Here is a 22923-nt window from a genome sequence, read left to right on the forward strand (position 1 = left end):
ATCAATAACTCCAATAAGGGGTGGAATATGTGTAGGCCAATTTAAATACCATGCGACAAAAATGAATTAGTTTTTGCATGTTATTTTACTCGAATGTATGCGGTTGACCAAGTTAACTAACTCTTTATTTGCTCACCTCAAGATATTTTATTAGTTAGGCTAAAACTGAAAGTGATTGAGTATCAATGTACTCACAATTTTCTCTAAATCTTATTATTATTCGAGATCTCAACAATTTTCAGGATCAAAATCTTATTATTAATCGAGATCTCAACAATTTTCTCTTTGAAAGTATTGTCATTGAAATCGATTGTTCTTGCAAAATTCGTGATGTTATTTAAAAATATAAAATTGTAGAAGTGTTAGAATCATTACAGCGCATCTTTCTAGTAATATTCGTGGTTTGATTTGAAGGTTTGAGCCATTTGCCATTTGTGTCGCAGTCGACCACCGTGAACAACCACCAAGTCGTCGCCGAATTCTGGAAAACAGCAAGAACACCAACTATGACTTTGAATAAACGATTTGAACACGAAATCGAGCTAGACGAGTATTGCTTGTGTTTTGATTTAGGAACCTTAGATATGAAATGTCCAGTTCATATTGATTATAAACGTTCCATATTAATTGATTTCGTTGCGAGGTTTTGACCTCTATATGAGACATTTTTTCAAAGACTGCATTCATTTTTAAAACAACCATAACCTTTATTTTATCAATAAAGGTTTTAAAAGCATTACGTAGATTATCAAATAATGATAATCTAAAATATACTGTTTACACATGACCATTACATAATGGTTTACAATAGAAATATATTACATCGACATATGTTTCTTGAATGCAGTTTTTACACAATATCATACAAACATGGACTCCAAATCTTGTCCTTATTTTAGTATGCAACAGCGGAAGCTATTAGTATTCACCTGAGAATAAACATGTTTTAAACGTCAACAAAAATGTTGGTGAGTTATAGGTTTAACCTATATATATCAAATCGTAACAATAGACCACAAGATTTCATGTTTCAATACACATCCCATACATAGAGATAAAAATCATTCATATGGTGAACACCTGGTAACCGACATTAACAAGATGCATATATAAGAATATCCCCATCATTCCGGGACACCCTTCGGATATGATATAGATTTCGAAATACTAAAGCATCCGGTACTTTGGATAGGATTTGTTAGGCCCAATAGATCTATCTTTAGGATTCGTGTCAATTAGGGTGTCTGTTCCCTAATTCTTAGATTACCAGACTTAATAAAAAGGGGCATATTCGATTTCGATAATTCAACCATAGAATGTAGTTTCACGTACTTGTGTCTATTTTGTAAATCATTTATAAAACCTGCATGTATTCTCATCCCAAAAATATTAGATTTTAAAAGTGGGACTATAACTCACTTTCACAGATATTTCCTTCCTCGAAAATAAGACATGGCCACGGATTGATTCACGAACCTATACAAATATGTACATATATATCAAAGTATGATCAAAATATAATTACAACCATTTTTATTATGTTTTAAAGATTTGAGTGTATTAAGTCAGCTGTCCTCGTTAATAACCTACAACTAGTTGTCCACAGTTAGATGTACAGAAATAAATCAATATATATATATTATCTTGAATCAATCCACGACCCAATGTATACACGTCTCAGGCTAGATCACAACTCAAAGTATATATATTTTTGGAATCAACCTCAACCCTGTATAGCTAACTCCAACATTACTGCATATAGAGTGTCTATGGTTGTTCCAAATAATATATATACATGGGTCGATATGATATGTCAAAACATTTGCATATGTGTCTATGGTATCCCAAGATTACATAATATATTACAATACATGTATAATACTGTGATGACCCGGAAATTTCTGACCAAATTTAAACTTTATATTTAAATGATTTAATGTTTTCGACACGATAAGCAAAGTCTGTTAAACTGAATCTCAAAATTTTGAACTATTCAAATATCTTTCGGTTGTTCTCGACGATTCGCGAACAATTATATGTAAATAGATACATATACTATAACTTGAAAATGTAACAAAGTGTTAAGTAAATGATACTGTGCATTAAACTTATTGGTTTGATTATCTGATTGATATACTTTACTGCGAAGTTAAAATGTTATGTTAAACGATTGAATTAAAAGATATTTACTGAGTCCTTTATGGATTATGATATTATTACGACTCTTTGTTGTAAGGTCCACATTGATTTAAGAAATTATTCCTTTTTAACGGTATTCGAAATATATGGTAAAGTGTTTGTTTAAATAACGTAATTTGGACACATACAATAATAAGAAATATTAACTGTTAGAATTAAAGCTATGAATAACTTGCGATGTGTAATTTAAAACGTGTTTATTAATATTAAAAATATATATTAAAATGATTAAATATAATATTTAACTAGATATAAAATGTTTTGGATTTGGATATACTTGATTAAATAACGAGACATTGATTTATAAAAGTAAATGACCATAACACTCAAATGTATAAATTATATTTCGAGTGATATAGTTTAGGGATAATTTAAGGCTATATTTTGATAAAGGTACGTATTCCAAAACGTAAAATGAAAGTTTTCTCAGTATACGAAAGGACTTTCGAAAAACCGGAACCGGGACAGAAGTCGAGTGACAACGTACGACTTATCGGGACAAAAATTACAAGTCAACTATGCACATGAATTTAATATAATATATAATTAATTATATAAATTATTTATTATATTTATATTATAATATTATGTCGACAAGCTAGTGTACAAAAGAGATGTGAGCTGTCCAGGCAGGCCATGCGATTGCATGGCATTTGCACTAGAAGCCCATGCGATCGCATGGGCATCAGATTCAGAAAACATTATAAAAGCTCGCGAGTTCAGCTGTTTGTCACACACACATTTATTTATATTACTTCCTCCGTATTTAAAATTATTATTATTATTATTATTATTATTATTATTATTATTATTATTATTATTATTATTATTATTATTATTATTATTATTATTATTAAGATTAATATTATTATTAATCTTATTAATTATTAGTATTATTAATTATTAATTAGTAATATACATAAAATACTACGATGAGGTTATGAGCGTGTCACTTTCAAAAATGGGTTTTTGAGCGGGATAAAGTTAAGGAAATTATGGGTTATAGCTATGGAGGTTATGGGTAATGTTTATGGGTATTATTTACAAGTCAAACCTAGTATTTATCATATTTGTTGTGTCTACGTACTTTCCTGCAATATGAAATCACAATATTGATACGTAAGCATTCATATCTTATCTTTTATATATTAATTGTGTATCCATGTCTAGTGCTTGAGTATATATGTTTAGGCATGCCAGTATGCTAAATTTCGTCGTTAAACAGTTTATATTGAATCACGAATTAAATACATATATTACTAGTAAAAGGTATATGATATACATGTTTTTGGAAAGAACGAAAAATCAATAACTTTTCATTTAGATATCGAATAAGTTCGATGAACGGATTAAAAGATATGATCAACTGAATTATGATTGACGTTAATTGAAATTGCTTTAGAATCTGCAATTAAGATTTAAACAACTTGTTTACAAGATTGATAAAATGGATTTTTAAATATTACCAGCCTAGTAAATGAATCCTTATATAAGGTACGTCTCGTTTGTTGAACTATTGTCAAAATTGACTTTTTGAAACGACTTTGGATAACTTTTGTATGTCGATCTCGAGCATTAAGATTGTGATACACTATGACCAGACCTAGCTTGATAGACATTTATTGACCAACATATGTTCTCTAGGTTGAGATCTACGATTATTTGATATTCCGAGTTTCGGTCACATTACGATGAACTTTATGTGCTGCTAAGGTGAGTTTCATTTGCTCCCTTTTTAATTGCTTTTGCAATATATATTTTTGGGCTGAGAATACATGCACTTTATTTTAAAAACAATGGACACAAGTACATACTAAATTCTATACTGAGTTTGAACCAAAAATCCCTTAACTTTGGTAATTAGTAACTGCCGGTTATAAGAACTGGTGGGCGCGAGTAGTAGTATATGGATCCATAGGGCTTGATATCCCCGTCCGAGCTAGAGCACTAGCCTTTTAACGGACGTATGCTATTTGAGAAGTGTACACGTTGGTTTGCGTGTATTATTAAGATGATTATACAAAGGGTACAAATTATATATACGTTAAGTTTAGTTACCAGGGTGCTCAATTTCGTAGAATATTTTGATAAACGTTTCTAGATGGAACAAGTGAAATTCTGTGATCCACTTTTATATACAGATTATGCGAAATACTAAAACTATGAACTCACCAACCTTTGTGTTGACACTTGTTAGCATGTTTATTCTCAGGTTTCCTAGAAGTCTTCCGCTGTTTGCTTATATGTTAGACAAGCTATGTGCATGGAGTCGTACATGGCATATTTTTTCAAGGAAACGTTGCATTCACCAAATCATCACCATGTATCTTATTTTGACTGAATTGTCAACGGAAGTACTATTGTAAACTATTATTTACGGTGATTGTCTATATGTAGAAATCATCAGATGTCTAAAACCTTTGATTTAAATATTCATTTATGGTGTGCCTTTTCAAAAGAATGCAATATTTACAAAACGTATCATATGGAGGTCAAATACCTCGCAATAAAATCGATGAAAGACGTGTTCGTCCATATGGATTTGGAGCGATCATCACAAATACAATATAAGTTAGCTAGGATATGATTTGTATAGATTTGTTAAACATTTCCCGTAGCTAAAAAGATCAAAAATATCCAATCTTGTTTTACCCATAACTTCTTCATTTTAAATCCGTTTTGATTGAATCAAATTGCTATGGTTTCATATTGAACTCTAATTTAAGAATCCAAACATAAAAAGTATAGGTTTATAGTCAGAAATTTAAGTTACATGTCAATTACTAAAGAGGTAGTCATTTCCGTCGAAAGAACGACATCTTGATGACCATTTTGAAAAACATACTTTCACTTTGAGTTTAACCAAGATTTTTGGATATAGTTTCATGTTCATATGAAAAATCATTTTCTCAGAATAACAATTTTTAAATCAAAGTTTATCATAATTTTTAATTATCCAAACCAAAACAGCCCCCGGTTTCACTACGACGGCGTATATCCGAGTTTATGGTGTTCATCGTGTTTCCAGGTTTTAAATCATTAAGTTAGCATATCATATAGATGTAGAACATGTGTTTAGTTGATTTTAAAAGTCAATTTATAAGGATTAACTTTTGTTTGCGAACAAGTTTAGAATTAACTAAACTATGTTCTAGTGATTACAAGTTTAAACCTTCGAAAAAGATAGCTTTATATGTATGAATCGAATGATGTTATGAACATCATTACTACCTCAAGTTTTCTGGATAAAACTACTGGAAATGAGAAAAATGGATCTATTTTCAAAGGATCCTTGGATGGCTTGAAAGTTCTTGAAGCAGAATCATGACACGAAAACAGTTCAAGTAAGATTTTCACTCGAAATAAGATTGTTATAGTTGTAGAAATTGAATCAAAGTTTGAATATGAATATTACCTTGAATTAGAAAGATAACCTACTGTAAATAACAAAGGTTCCTTGATCTTAGATGATTACTTGGAATGGATTAGAAAGCTTGGAAGTAGACTTGCAAACTTGGAAGTATTCTTGATTTTTATGAAACTATACTTATGGAATTTATGAAGAACACTTAGAACTTGAAGATGAAACTTGAGAGAGATCAATTAGATGAAGAAAATTGAATAATGAAAGTGTTTTTAGGTGTTTTTGGTCGTTGGTATATGGATTAGATATAAAGGATATGTAATTTTGTTTTCATGTAAATAAGTCATGAATGATTACTAATATTTTTGTAATTTTATGAGATATTTCATGCTAGTTGCCAAATGATGGTTCCCACATGTGTTAGGTGACTCACATGGGATGCTAAGAGCTGATCATTGGAGTGTATATACCAATATTACATACATCTAAAAGCTGTGTATTGTATGAGTACGAATACGAGTGCATACGAGTAGAATTGTTGATGAAACTGAACGAGGATGTAATTGTAAGCATTTTTGTTAAGTAGAAGTACTTTGATATGTGTCTTAAAGTCTTTCAAAAGTGTAAGAATACATATCAAAACACAATATGTATATACATTCTAATAGAGTCGTTAAGTCTTCGTTAGTCGTTACATGTAAGTGTTGTTTTGAAACCTTTAAGTTAACGATCTAAATTAATGTTGTTAACCCAATGTTTATTATATCAAATGAGATGTTAAATTATTATATTATCATGATATTATGATGTATGAATATCTCTTAATATGATATATACAATAAAATATCATTACAACGATAATCGTTACATATAAGTCTCGTTTCGTAATTCTTGAGTTAGTAGTCTTGTTTTTACATATGTAGTTTATTGTTAACACACTTAATGATATATTTAAATATCATTTTATCATGTTAAATATAGTGTATCAATATCTTAATATGATACATATATATTTAGTAGACGTTATCATAACGATAATCGTTATATATATATATATAATTTCGAGTTTCTTAACTTAGTAATCTCATTTCTTATGTATATCACACATTGTTAATATACTTAGTGAGATACTTACTCATCATAATCTCATGTCAACCATATATATATGTCTATATATACCACAACATGTAGTTTTTACAATTTTGTAACGTTCGTGAATCGCTGGTCAACTTGGGTGATCAATTGTCTATATGAAACTTATTTCATTTAATCAAGTCTTAAAAAGTTTGATTGCTTAACACGTTGGAAACATTTAGTCATGTAAATATCAATATCAATTAATATATATAAACATGGAAAAGTTTGGGTCACTACAGTACCTACCCGTTAAATAAATTTCGTCCCAAAATTTTAAGCTGTTGAAGGTGTTGACGAATCTTCTGGAAATAGATGTGGGTATTTCTTCTTCATCTGATCTTCACGCTCCCAGGTGAACTCGGGTCCTCTACGAGCATTCCATCGAACCTTAACTATCAGTATCTTGTTTTGCTTAAGTCTCTTAACCTCACGATCCATTATTTCGACGTGTTCTTCAATGAATTGAAGTTTTTCATTGATTTGGATTTCGTCCAATGGAATAGTGAGATCTTCTTTAGCAAAACATTTCTTCAAATTCGAGACGTGGAAAGTGTTATGTACAGTTGCGAGTTGTTGAGGTAGCTCCAGTTGGTAAGCTACTGGTCCAACACGATCTATAATCTTAAATGGTCCAATGTACCTTGGATTTAGTTTCCCCCGTTTATCAAATTGAACAACGCCTTTCCAAGGTAAAACCTTAAGCATGACCATTTCTCCAATTTTAAACTCTATATCTTTTCTTTTACTGTCCGCGTAGCTCTTTTGTCGACTCTGGACGGTTTTCAATCGTTGTTGAATTTGGATGATTTTCTCGGTAGTTTCTTGTATTATCTCCGGACCTGTAATCTGTCTATCCCCCACTTCATTCCAACAAATCGGAGACCTGGACTTTCTACCATAAAGTGCATCAAACGGCGCCATCTCAATACTAGAATGATAACTGTTGTTGTAGGAAAATTCTGCTAACGGTAGGTGTCGATCCCAACTGTTTCTGAAATCAATAACACATGATCGTAGCATGTCTTCAAGCATTTGTATCGTCCTTTCACTCTGCCCATCAGTTTTTGGATGATAGGCAGTACTCATGTCTAGAAGAGTACCCAATGCTTGTTGTAACGTCTGCCAGAACCTTGAAACAAATCTACCATCCCTATCAGAGATAATAGAGATGGGTATTCCATGTCTGGAGACAACCTCCTTCAAATACAATCGCGCCAACTTCTCCATTTTTTCATCTTCTCTCATTGGCAGGAAGTGTGCTGACTTGGTGAGACGATCAACTATTACCCAAATAGTATCATAACCACTTGCAGTCCTTGGCAATTTAGTAATGAAATCCATGGTAATGTTTTCCCATTTCCATTCTGGGATTTCAGGTTGTTGTAGTAGACCTGATGGTTTCTGATGTTCAGCTTTGACCTTAGAACACGTCAAACATTCTCCTACATATTTAGCAATTTCGGCTTTCATACCCGACCACCAAAAGTGTTTCTTGAGATCTTTATACATCTTCCCCGCTCCAGGATGTATTGAATATCTGGTTTTATGTGCTTCTTTAAGTACCATTTCTCTCACATCTCCAAACCTTGGTACCCAAATTCTATCAGCCCTATATCGGGTTCCATCTTCCCGATTATTAAGATGTTTCTCTGATCCTTTGGGTATCTCATTCTTCAACTTTCCTTCTTTTACAACCCCCTGTTGTGCCTCCTTTATTTGAGTAGTAAGGTTAGTACGAATAATTATATTCATAGCTTTTACCCGCATAGGTTCTCTGTCCTTTCTACTTAAAGCGTCGGCTACCACATTCGCCTTCCCCGGGTGGTATTGAATCTCAAAATCATAATCATTCAACAGTTCAATCCACCTGCGTTGTCTCATATTCAGTTGCTTCTGATTAAATATATGTTGGAGACTTTTGTGGTCGGTATATATAATACTTTTAACTCCATATAAAAAATGCCTCCAAGTCTTTAATGCAAAAACAACAGCACCCAATTCCAAATCGTGAGTTGTATAATTTTGCTCGTGAATCTTCAATTGTCTAGACGCATAAGCAATCACCTTCGTTCATAGCATTAATACACAACCGAGACCTTGCTTTAATGCATCACAATAAATCACAAAATCATCATTCCCTTCAGGCAATGACAATATAGGTGCCGTAGTTAGCTTTTTCTTCAATAACTGAAACGCCTTCTCTTGTTCATCCTTCCATTCAAATTTCTTCCCTTTATGCGTTAATGCAGTCAAGGGTTTTGCTATTTTAGAGAAATCTTAGATGAATCTTCTGTATTAACCTGCCAATCCTAAAAATTTACGTATATGCTTAGGAGTTTTTGGGGTTTCCCACTTTTCAACGGTTTCGATCTTTGCCGAGTCCACCTGGATACCTTCTTTGTTCACTATGTGACCGAGGAATTGAACTTCTTCCAACCAAAATGCACAATTTGAAAACTTAGCGTACAGTTTTTCTTTCCTCAATACTTCTAGCACTTTTCTCAAATGTTCTTCGTGCTCTTGATCATTCTTTGAGTAAATAAGTATGTCATCGATGAAAACAATGACAAACTTGTCAAGATATGGCCCACACACTCGGTTCATAAGGTCCATGAACACAGCTGGTGCGTTAGTCAATCCAAACGGCATAACCATAAACTTGTAATGACCATAACGCGTCCTAAAAGCAGTTTTTGGAATATCATCCTCCTTTACTCGCATTTGATGATATGCAGAACGTAAATCGATTTTCGAATAAACCGACGAGCCTTGTAGTTGATCAAATAAGTCGTCAATTCTCGGCAGTGGATAACGGTTTTTGATGGTAAGTTAATTCAACTCTCTGTAGTCAATACACAACCTAAATGTACCATCCTTCTTCTTGACAAACAAAACAGGAGCTCCCCATGGTGATGTGCTTGGTCGAATGAAACCACGTTCTAATAGTTCTTGCAGTTGACTTTGCAGTTCTTTCATCTCACTGGGTGCGAGTCGGTAAGGAGCACGAGCTATTGGTGCAGCTCCTGGTACAAGATCTATTTGAAATTCAACAGATCGATGTGGAGGTAGTCCCGGTAATTCTTTCGAAAATACATCGGGAAATTCTTTTGCGACGGGAACATCATTGATGCTCTTTTCTTCAGTTTGTACTTTCTCGACGTGTGCTAGAACAGCATAGCACCCTTTTCTTATTAGTTTTTGTGCCTTTAAATTACTAATAAGATGTAGCTTCGTGTTGTCCTTTTCTCCGTACACCATTAAGGGTTCTCCTTCTTCTCGTACAATGCGAATTGCATTTTTGTAACATACGATCTCTGCTTTCATCTCCTTCAGCCAGTCCATGCCAACTATTACATCAAAACTCCCTAACTCTACTGGTATCAAATCAATCTTAAATATTTCGCTACCCAGTTTAATTTCTCGATTCCGGCATATATAATCTGCTGAAATTAATTTACCGTTTGCTAATTCGAGTAAAAATTTACTATTCAACGGCGTCAATGGACAACTTAATTTAGCACAAAAATCTCTACTCATATAGCTTCTATCCGCACCCAAACCAAATAAAACGTAAGTAGATTTATTGTCAATAAGAAACGTACCCGTAACAAGCTCCGGGTCTTCCTGTGCCTCTGCTGCATTAATATTGAAAACTCTTCCGCGGCCTTGTCCATTCGTGTTCTCCTGGTTTGGGCAATTTCTAATAATGTGGCCCGGTTTTCCACATTTATAACAAACTACATTGGCATAACTTGCTCCGACACTACTTGCTCCGCCATTACTCGTTCTGACACCATTTTTTCCTTTCGTTCTGTTAACCCCTGGTCCGTAGACCTCACACTTCGCTGCGCTATGACCATTTCTTTTACACTTGTTGCAAAATTTAGTGCAGAACCCCAAGTGATACTTTTCACACCTTTGGCATAGCTGCTTCTGATTGTTGTTGTTGTTGCGGTTGTTATTGTTGTTGTGATGATTGTTGTAGTTGTTGTTGTTGTTGTTGTTGTGTCGTTTATTGTAGTTGCGATTGATGTTGCGATTGTTGGGATAGTTGTTGTTGTTTTGGTGATTCTTATCACCGTTTTCCTCCCACTTTCTTTTGACTAGCTTCATGTTGGCCTCTTCGGCCGCCTGTTCTTTAATTCTTCCCTCAATCTGGTTCACTAGTTTGTGAGCCATTCTGCATGCCTTTTGTATGGAGGCAGGCTCATGTGAACTTATATCTTCTTGGATTCTCTCCGGTAACTCTTTCACAAACGCGTCGATCTTCTCTTCCTCATCTTCGAACGCTCTCGAACACAATAGGCACAATTCTGTGAATCGTCTTTCGTACGAAGTAATATTGAATCCCTGTGTTCGTAACCCACTAAGTTCTGACTTGAGCTTATTGACCTCGGTTCTGGGATGGTACTTCTCGTTCATCAAGTGCTTGAATGCTGACCACGGTAGCGCGTAAATTACATCTTGTCCTACTTGCTCTAGATAGGTATTCCACCATGTTAACGCAATACCTGTGAAGGTATGCATAGCGTACATCAATTTCTCTCCTTCAGCACACTTACTTATGGCAAACACCGATTCAACTTTCTCGGTTCACCTTTTCAATCCGATTGGTCCTTCGGTCCCATCAAATTCTGAAGGTTTGCAGGCAGTGAATTCCTTGTAGGAGCATCCTACACGATTTCTTGCGCCGTTAGCAATATTGCTAGATTCAGAGTTATTGTTGGTATGTAGCGCGGCCTGTACTGCGGCTATGTTTGAAGCAAGAAAGGCACGAAATTCCTCTTCGCTCATATTCAAGGTTTGTCGAGTAGTCGGTGCCATTTCCTTCAAAATAGTCAAATGAAACAAGTTAATCATATAGAATATTAAGAGTAGTCAATAGTATCTCGTAGCATAATATGAACTCATTTATAAAAGCTTTTTCTTCATATTAGCGTTTTATAAGTTTAAATTCGGGTACTACCTACCCGTTAAGTTCATACTTAGTAGCTAATATACAATTCAACTACTACAATTCCATATGAAAAACTGATTATAATAATTTATCACATACAAATATTCTTCAAACTTACAACTTCACTATATTACATATAACATGAAATATAGTACACTATGATACAGGACAGTTTTGAAGATAAATCTAGTTAATATGCAAGTTGTTCAGCAAAGAAAATAAAGACACGTAATTCATAAGTCCAGAAACAAGTCATGCATTCTGGTTTTACTAAGACGACTTCCCATCCTTGGTCTTGTGGAAAATAACCGTTATGACCATTGGCTAGGCAGCATGTTGTAATGTCGTCAAAAGGACGAGGGTTTCGTAATGTCCAACAGCCCCGTAATAATCTAAAAACCTTGTTTCTCACCCCAACTACTGAATCCGTCACTTGTGGAAAAGTTTTATTTAAAAGCTGCAATCCGATGTTCTTTTTCTCACTTTGGTAAGAAGTGAACATCACTAACCCGTAAGCATAACATGCTTCTTTATGTTGCATGTTAGAAGCTCTTTCTAATTCACGAAATCCTATGTTGGGATATGTTGAGTCAAAATAGGTTCTTAACCCGTAGCGTAAAATTGCATTTGGGTTCCCCGCATTTAACGCTTTAAAGAAAACACGGCGTAACTTAAAGTCTCCCCAATTTGATATACCCCACCTATCAAAGGAAAGCCTTTTATAAACTAAGGCATTTCTGGAAAGTCTTTCAAATGTTTGACAAGTTAATTTCACCATAACTAAATGTGCTGATGAATTCTGACCGACTCTAGACAAGATTTCCTCAATCATATCCTCTGGTAGGTCTTCTAAAATATTCGATTGTCTACCCTTAACATCCATTTTGTTTTTATACTGTAAAATAGACAAGGATTAGATTCGTAATAACAAACAATACAAGCAATTTTTACATAGAACATAAAAGTATAAGCACACTACAATATATTTATTACACAACATGCTCACACCCCTCTAATCTGAATCACTGGTTTCTTCTTCTTCGGACTTGGTTCTTTTTCCTAATCTTCTAGGGATATATGATGTTCCTCTAATACGAGTCGTCGTTTTCCACATTGGTTTAGAAAAACCGGGTGGTTTAGAGGTTCCCGGGTTATTGTCACGATATTGAAAATATGGGTGTTGACGGTACATATAAAGTTCATCGGGGTCGGAATCAGATTTCTCTATTTTAATGCCTTTTCCCTTATTATTTTCTTTTGCCTCATTAAACTGGGTCGGGGTAATTTCTATAACATCATCGGAATCCTCATCAGGATCCGATTCATCGGAAAATTGGTAATTTTCCCAATATTTTGCTTCCTTAGCGGAAACACCATTGACCATTATTAACTTTGGTCCATTGGTTGAGGATTTTCTTTTATTTGACCGGTTTTCTGTGGTTCCTACTATTCCCCCCTCCGGAACCTCTTCTTCTTCCGGTTCCTCTTCTTCTGGTTCCTCTTCTTCCGGTTCCTCTTCTTCCGGTTCTTCGGGAACTTGTGAATCTTGCCAATATATATCCGACTCTTCGTTATTATTAGGTGAGTCAATGGGATTTGTGCTAGAGGTAGACATCTATCACATAATATTAAACATGTTAAGAGATTAATATATCACATAATATTTACATGTTAATAATATATAGTTTCCAACAAAATTGTTAAGCAATCATTTTTAAAGAAAATACGGTCGAAGTCCAGACTCACTAATGCATCCTAACAAACTCGATAAGACACACTAATGCAAATTTTCTGGTTCTCAAAGACCAACGCTCGGATACCAACTGAAATGTCCCGTTCATATTGATTATAAACGTTCCATATTAATTGATTTCGTTGCGAGGTTTTGACCTTTATATGAGACGTTTTTTCAAAGACTGCATTCATTTTTAAAACAACCATAACCTTTATTTTATCAATAAAGGTTTTAAAAGCATTACGTAGATTATCAAATAATGATAATCTAAAATATACTGTTTACACATGACCATTACATAATGATTTACAATAGAAATATATTACATCGACATATGTTTCTTGAATGCAGTTTTTACACAATATCATACAAACATGGACTCCAAATCTTGTCCTTATTTTAGTATGCAACAATGGAAGCTCTTAGTATTCACCTGAGAATAAACATGCTTTAAACGTCAATAAAAATGTTAGTGAGTTATAGGTTTAACCTATATATATCAAATCGTAACAATAGACCACAAGATTTCATATTTCAATACACATCTCATACATAGAGATAAAAATCATTCATATGGTGAACACCTGGTAACCGACATTAACAAGATGCATATATAAGAATATCCCCATCATTCCGGGACACCCTTCGGATATGATATAGATTTCGAAGTACTAAAGTATCCGGTACTTTGGATGGGGTTTGTTAGGCCCAATAGATCTATCTTTTGGATTCGCATCAATTAGGGTGTCTGTTCCCAAATTCTTAGATTACCAGACTTAATAAAAAGGGGCATATTCGATTTCGATAATTCAACCATAGAATGTAGTTTCACATACTTGTGTCTATTTTGTAAATTATTTATAAAACCTGCATGTATTCTCATCCCAAAAATATTAGATTTTAAAAGTGGGACTATAACTCACTTTCACAGATATTTCCTTTCTCGGAAATAAGACTTGGCCACGAATCGATTCACGAACCTATACAAATATGTACATATATCTCAAAGTATGATCAAAATATAATTACAACCATTTTTATTATGTTTTAAAGATTTGAGTGTATTAAGTCGGATGTCCTTGTTAATAACCTACAACTAGTTGTCCACAGTTAGATGTACAGAAATAAATCGATATATATTATATTGAATCAATCCACGACCCAGTGTATACACATCTCAGGCTAGATCACAACTTAAAGTATATATATTTTTGGAATCAACCTTAACCCTGTATAGCTAACTCCAACGTTACTGCATATAGAGTGTCTATGGTTGTTCCAAATAATATATATACATGGGTCGATATGATATGTCAAAACATTTGCATACGTGTCTATAGTATCCCAAGATTACATAATATATTAGAATACATGTATAATACAATATAAGTTAGCTAGGATATGATTTGTATAGATTTGTTAAACATTTCCCGTAGCTAAAAAGATCAAAAATATCCAATCTTGTTTTACCCATAACTTCTTCATTTTAAATTCGTTTTGAGTGAATCAAATTGCTATGGTTTCATATTGAACTCTAATTTAAGAATCCAAACAGAAAAAGTATAGGTTTATAGTCAGAAATTTAAGTTACATGTCAATTACTAAAGAGGTAGTCATTTTCGTCGAAAGAACGACATCTTGATGACCATTTTGAAAAACATACTTTCACTTTGAGTTTAACCAAGATTTTTGGATATAGTTTCATGTTCATATGAAAAATAATTTTCCCAGAATAATAATTTTTAAATCAAAGTTTATCATAGTTTTTAATTATCCAAACCAAAACAGTCCCCGGTTTCACTACGACAGCGTATATTCGATTTTATGGTGTTCATCGTGTTTCCAGATTTTAAATCATTAAGTTAGCATATCATATAGATATAGAACATGTGTTTAGTTGATTTTAAAAGTCAAGTTAGAAGGATTAACTTTTGTTTGCGAACAAATTTAGAATTAACTAAACTATGTTCTAGTGATTACAAGTTTAAACCTTCGAATAAGATAGCTTTATATGTATGAATCGAATGATGTTATGAACATCATTACTACCTCAAGTTTTCGGGATAAAACTACAGGAAATAAAAAAATGGATCTAGCTTCAAAGGATCCATGGATGGCTTGAAAGTTCTTGAAGCAGAATCATGACACGAAAACAGTTCAAGTAAGATTTTCACTCGAAATAAGATTGTTATAGTTGTAGAAATTGAATCAAAGTTTGAATATGAATATTACCTTGAATTAGAAATATAACCTACTGTAAATAATGAAGGTTCCTTGATCTTAGATGATTACTTGGAATGGATTAGAAAGCTTGGAAGTAGACTTGCAAACTTGGAAGTATTCTTGATTTTTATGAAACTATACTTATGGAATTTATGAAGAACACTTAGAACTTGAAGATGGAGTTTGAGAGAGATCAATTAGATGAAGAAAATTGAATAATGAAAGTGTTTGTAGGAGTTTTCAGTCGTTGGTATATGGATTAGATATAAAGGATATGTAATTTTGTTTTCATGTAAATAAGTCATGAATGATTACTAATATTTTTGTAATTTTATGATATATTTCATGCTAGTTGCCAAATGATGGTTCCCACATGTGTTAGGTGATTCACATGGGCTGCTAAGAGCTGATCATTGGAGTGTATATACCAATAGTACATACATCTAAAAGCTGTGTATTGTACGAGTACGAATATGGGTGCATACGAGTAGAATTGTTGATGAAACTGAACGAGGATGTAATTGTAAGCATTTTTGTTAAGTAGAAGTACTTTGATATATGTCTTGAAGTCTTTCAAAAGTGTAAGAATACATATCAAAACACAACATGTATATACATTCTAATGGAGTCGTTAAGTCTTCGTTAGTCGTTACATGTAAGTGTTGTTTTGAAACCTTTAAGTTAACGATCTCAATTAATGTTGTTAACCCAATGTTTATTATATCAAATGAGATGTTAAATTATTATATTATCATGATATTATGATGTATGAATATCTCTTAATATAATATATACATTAAAATATCGTTACAACGATAATCGTTACATATAAGTCTCGTTTCGTAATTCTTGAGTTAGTAGTCTTGTTTTTACATATGTAGTTTATTGTTAACACACTTAATGATATATTTAAATATCATTTTATTATGTTAAATATAGTGTATCAATATCTTAATATGATACATATATATTTAGTAGACGTTATCATAACGATAATCGTTATATATATAATTTCGAGTTTCTTAACTTAGTAATCTCATTTCTTATGTATATCACACATTGTTAATATACTTAGTGAGATACTTACTCATCATAATCTCATGTCAACCATATATATATATATATATGTCTATATATACCACAACATGTAGTTTTTACAATTTTGTAACGTTCGTGAATCGCCGGTCAACTTGGGTGATCAATTGTCTATATGAAACTTATTTCATTTAATCAAGTCTTAACAATTTTGATTGCTTAACACGTTGGAATCATTTAGTCATGTAAATATCAATCTCAATTAATATATATAAACATGGAAAAGTTCGGGTCACTACAGTACCTACCCGTTAAATAAATTTCATCCCGAAATTTTAAGCTGTTGAAGGTGTTGACGAATCTTCTGGAAATTGATGCGGGTATTTCTTCTTCATCTGATCTTCATGCTCCCAGGTGAACTCGGGTCCTCTATGAGCATTCCATCAAACCTTAACTATCGGTATCTTGTTTTGCTTAAGTCTCTTAACCTCACGATCCATTATTTCGACGGGTTCTTCAATGAATTGAAGTTTTTCATTGATTTGGATTTCGTCCAACGGAATAGTGAGATCTTCTTTAGCAAAATATTTCTTCAAATTCGAGACGTGGAAAGCGTTATGTACAGCCGCGAGTTGATGAGGTAGCTCCAATTGGTAAGCTACTGGTCCAACACGATCTATAATCTTGAATGGTCCAATGTACCTTGGATTTAGTTTCCCCCGTTTACCAAATCGAACAACGCCTTTCCAAGGTAAAACCTTAAGCATGACTATTTCTCCAATTTCAAACTCTATATCTTTTCTTTTACTGTCCGCGTAGCTCTTTTGTCGACTCTGGGCGGTTTTCAATCGTTGTTGAATTTGGATGATTTTCTCGGTAGTTTCTTGTATTATCTCCGGACCCGTAATCTGTCTATCCCCCACTTCATTCCAACAAATCGGAGACCTGCACTTTCTACCATAAAGTGCCTTAAACGGCGCCATCTCAATACTAGAATGATAACTGTTGTTGTAGGAAAATTCTGCTAACAGTAGGTGTCGATCCCAACTGTTTCCGAAATCAATAACACATGCTCGTAGCATGTCTTCAAGCGTTTGTATCGTCCTTTCACTCTGCCCATCAGTTTGTGGATGATAGGCAGTACTCATGTCTAGACGAGTCCCCAATGCTTGTTGCAACGTCTGCCAGAACCTTGAAACAAATCTACCATCCCTATCAGAGATAATAGAGACGGGTATTCCATGTCTGGAGACAACCTCCTTCAAATACAATCGCACCAACTTCTCCATTTTGTCATCTTCTCTCATTGGCAGGAAGTGTGCTGACTTGGTGAGACGATCAACTATTACCCAAATAGTATCATAACCACTTGCAGTCCTTGGCAATTTAGTAATGAAATCCATGGTAATGTTTTCCCATTTCCATTCCGGGATTTCAGGTTGTTGTAGTAGACCTGATGGTTTTTGATGTTCAGCTTTGACCTTAGAACACGTCAAACATTCTCCTACATATTTAGCAATTTCGGCTTTCATACCCGGCCACCAAAAGTGTTTCTTGAGATCTTTATACATCTTCCCCGCTCCGGGATGTATTGAATATCTGGTTTTATGTGCTTCTTTAAGTACCATTTCTCTCACATCTCCAAACCTTGGTACCCAAATTCTATCAGCCCTATATCGGGTTCCATCTTCCCAATTATTAAGATGTTTCTCTGATCCTTTGGGTAACTCATTCTTCAACTTTCCTTCTTTTACAACCCCTGTTGTGCCTCCTTTATTTGAGTAGTAAGGTTAGTATGAATAATTATATTCATAGCTTTTACCCGCATAGGTTCTCTGTCCTTTCTACTCAAAGCGTCGGCTACCACATTCGCCTTCCCCGGGTGGTATCGAATCTCAAAATCATAATCATTCAACAGTTCAATCTACCTGCGTTGTCTCATATTCAGTTGCTTCTGATTAAATATATGTTGGAGACTTTTGTTGTCGGTATATATAATACTTTTAACTCCATATAAATAATGCCTCCAAGTCTTTAATGCAAAAACAACAACTCCCAATTCCAAATCGTGAGTTGTATAATTTTGCTCGTGAATCTTCAATTGTCTAGACGCATAAGCAATCACCTTCGTTCGTTGCATTAATACACAACTGAGACCTTGCTTTGATGCGTCACAATAAATCACAAAATCATCATTCCCTTCAGGCAATGACAATATAGGTGCCGTAGTTAGCTTTTTCTTCAATAACTGAAACGCCTTCTCTTGTTCATCCTTCCATTCAAATTTCTTTCCTTTATGCGTTAATGCAGTCAAGGGTTTTGCTATTTTAGAGAAATCTTAGATGAATCTTCTGTAGTAACCAGCCAATCCTAAAAATTGACGTATATGCTTCGGAGTTTTTGGGGTTTCCCACTTTTCAACAGTTTCGATCTTTGCCGAGTCCACCTGGATACCTTCTTTGTTCACTATGTGACCGGGGAATTGAACTTCTTCCAACTAAAATGCACACTTTGAAAACTTAGCGTACAGTTTTTCTTTCCTCAATACTTCTAGCACTTTTCTTAAATGTTCTTCGTGCTCTTGATCATTCTTTGAGTAAATAAGTATGTCATCGATGAAAACAATGACAAACTTGTCAAGATATGGCCCACACACTCGGTTCATAAGGTCCATGAACACAGCTGGTGCGTTAGTCAATCCAAACGGCATAACCATAAACTTATAATGACCATAACGCGTCCTAAAAGCAGTTTTTGGAATATCATCCTCCTTTACTCGCATTTGATGATATCCAGAACGTAAATCGATTTTCGAATAAACCGACGAGCCTTGTAGTTGATCAAATAAGTCGTCAATTCTCGACAGTGGATAACGGTTTTTGATGGTAAGTTAATTCAACTCTCTGTAGTCAATACACAACCTAAATGTACCATCCTTCTTCTTGACAAACAAAACAGGAGCTCCCCATGGTGATGTGATTGGTTGAATGAAACCACGTTCTATTAGTGCAGCTCCTGGTAAAAGATCTATTTGAAATTCAATAGATCGATGTGGAGGTAGTCCCGGTAATTCTTTTGAAAATACATTGGGAAATTCTTTTGCGACGGGAACATCATTGATGCTCTTTTCTTCAGTTTGTACTTTCTCGACGTGTGCTAGAACAGCATAGCAACCTTTTCTTGTTAGTTTGTGTGCCTTCAAATTACTAATAAGATGTAGCTTCGTGTTGCCCTTTTCTCCGTACACCATTAAGGGTTCTCCTTCTTCTCTTACAATGCGAATTGCATTTTTGTAACATACGATCTCTGCTTTCATCTCCTCCAGCCAGTCCATGCCAACTATTACATCAAAAATCCCTAACTCTACTGGTATCAAATCAATCTTAAATATTTCGCTACCCAGTTTAATTTCTCGATTTCGGCATATATAATCTGCTGAAATTAATTTACCGTTTGCTAATTCGAGTAAAAATTTACTATCCAACGGCGTCAATGGACAACTTAATTTAGCACAAAAATCTCTACTCATATAGCTTCTATCCGCACCCAAATCAAATAAAACATAAGCAGATTTATTGTCAATAAGAAACGTACCCGTAACAAGCTCTTGGTCTTCCTGTGCCTCTACCGCATTAATATTGAAAACTCTTCCGCGGCCTTGTCCATTCGTGTTCTCCTGGTTTGGGCAATTTCTAATAATGTGGCCCAGTTTTCCACATTTATAATAAACTACATTGGCATAACTTGCTCCGACACTACTTGCTCCGCCATTACTCGTTCCGACACCATTTGTTCCTTTCGTTCTGTTAACCCCTGGTCCGTAGACCTCACACTTCGCTGCTGAAATGTCCCAGTCATATTGATTATAAATGTTCCATATTAATTGATTTCGTTGCGAGGTTTTGACCTCTATATGAGACGTTTTTCAAAGACTGCATTCATTTTTAAAACAACCATAACCTTTATTTTATCAATAAAGGTTTCAAAAGCATTACGTAGATTATCAAATAATGATAATCTAAAATATACTGTTTACACACGACCATTACATAATGGTTTACAACAGAAATATATTACATCGACATATGTTTCTTGAATGCAGTTTTTACATAATATCATACAAACATGGACTCCAAATTTTGTCCTTATTTTAGTATGCAACAGCGGAAGCTCTTAATATTCACCTGAGAATAAACATGCTTTAAACGTCAACAAAAATGTTGGTGAGTTATAGGTTTAACCTATATATATCAAATCGTAACAATAGACTACAAGATTTCATATTTCAATATACATCCCTTACATAGAGATAAAATCATTCATATGGTGAACACCTGGTAACCGACATTAACAAGATGCATATATAAGAATATCCCCATCGTCGGGAAGTAAGACTTGGCCACTGGTCGATTCACGAACCTATAACAAATATGTACATATATATCAAAGTATATTCAAAATAAATTTACAACACTTTTAATACATTTTGATGTTTTAAGTTTATTAAGTCAGCTGTCCTCGTTAGTAACCTACAACTAGTTGTCCAACGTTAGATGTACAGAAAAAAAATTGATATATATTATCTTGAATCAATCCACGACCCAGTGTATACACTTCTTAGGCTAGATCACAACTCAAAGTATATATATTTTTGGAATCAACCTCAACCCTGTATAGCTAACTCCCACATTACTGCATATAGAGTGTCTATGGTTGTTCCAAATAATATATACACATGGGTCGATATGATATGTCAAAACATTTGCATACGTGTCTATGGTATCCCAAGATTACATAATATATTAGAATACATGTATAATACAATATAAGTTAGCTAGGATATGATTAATATAGATTTGTTACCAATTTTCACGTTGCTACAACAAGAAAAATTATCCAATCTTGTTTTACCCATAACTTCTTCATTTTAAATCCGTTTTGAGTGAATAAAATTGCTATGGTTTCATATTGAACTCTATTTTATGAATCTAAACAGAAAAAGTATAGGTTTATAGTCAGAAATATAAGTTACAAGTCATTTTTGTAATGGTTGTCATTTCAGTCGAAAGAACGACGTCTAGATGACCATTTTAGAAAACATACTTCCACTTTGAGTTTAACCATGATTTTTGGATATAGTTTCATGTTCATAAGAAAAATCATTTTCCCAGAAGAACAACTTTTAAATCAAAGTTTATCAGAGTTTTTAATTAACTAACCCAAAACAGCCCGCGGTGTTACTACGACGGCGTATGTCCGGTTTTACAGTGTTCTTCGTGTTTCCAGGTTTTAAATCATTAAGTTAGCATATCATATAGATATAGAACATGTGTTTAGTTAATTTTAAAAGTCAAGTTAGAAGGATTAACTTTTGTTTGCGAACAAGTTTAGAATTAACTAAACTATGTTCTAGTGATTACAAGTTTAAACCTTCAAATAAGATAGCTTTATATGTATGAATCGAATGATGTTATGAACATCATTACTACCTCAAGTTTTTTGGATAAAGCTACTGGAAATGAGAAAAATGGATCTAGCTTCAAAGGATCCTTGGATGGCTTGAAAGTTCTTGAAGCAGAATCATGACACGAAAACAAGTTCAAGTAAGATTTCCACTCGAAATAAGATTGTTATAGTTATAGAAATTGAATCAAAGTTTGAATATGAGTATTACCTTGTATTAGAAAGATATCTTACTTTAAATAATAAAGATTTCTTGAGGTTGGATGATCACTCTATAAGATTGGAAGTAAGCTAGCAAACTTGGAAGTATTCTTGATTTTATGAAACTAGAACTTGTAGAATTTATGAAGAACACTTAGAACTTGAAGATAGAACTTGAGAGAGATTAATTAGATGAAGAAAATTGAAGAATGAAAGTTTTTGTAGGTGTTTTTGATCGTTGGTATATGGGTTAGATATAAAGGATGTGTAATTTTGTTTACATGTAAATAAGTCATGAATGATTACTCATATTTTTGTAATTTTATGAGATATTTCATGCTAGTTGCCAAATGATGGTTCTCACATGTGTTAGGTGACTCACATGGGCTACTAAGAGCTGATCATTGGAGTGTATATACCAATAGTACATACATCTAAAAGTTGTGTATTGTACGAGTACGAATACGGGTGCATACGAGTAGAATTGTTGATGAAACTGAACGAGGATGTAATTGTAAGCATTTTTGTTAAGTAGAAGTATTTTGATAAGTGTATTGAAGTCTTTCAAAAGTGTATGAATACATATTAAAACACTACATGTATATACAT

The sequence above is a fragment of the Rutidosis leptorrhynchoides genome, chromosome 11, assembly GCF_046630445.1.
Source record: "Rutidosis leptorrhynchoides isolate AG116_Rl617_1_P2 chromosome 11, CSIRO_AGI_Rlap_v1, whole genome shotgun sequence".
In the NCBI taxonomy this organism is placed as follows: domain Eukaryota; kingdom Viridiplantae; phylum Streptophyta; class Magnoliopsida; order Asterales; family Asteraceae; genus Rutidosis; species Rutidosis leptorrhynchoides.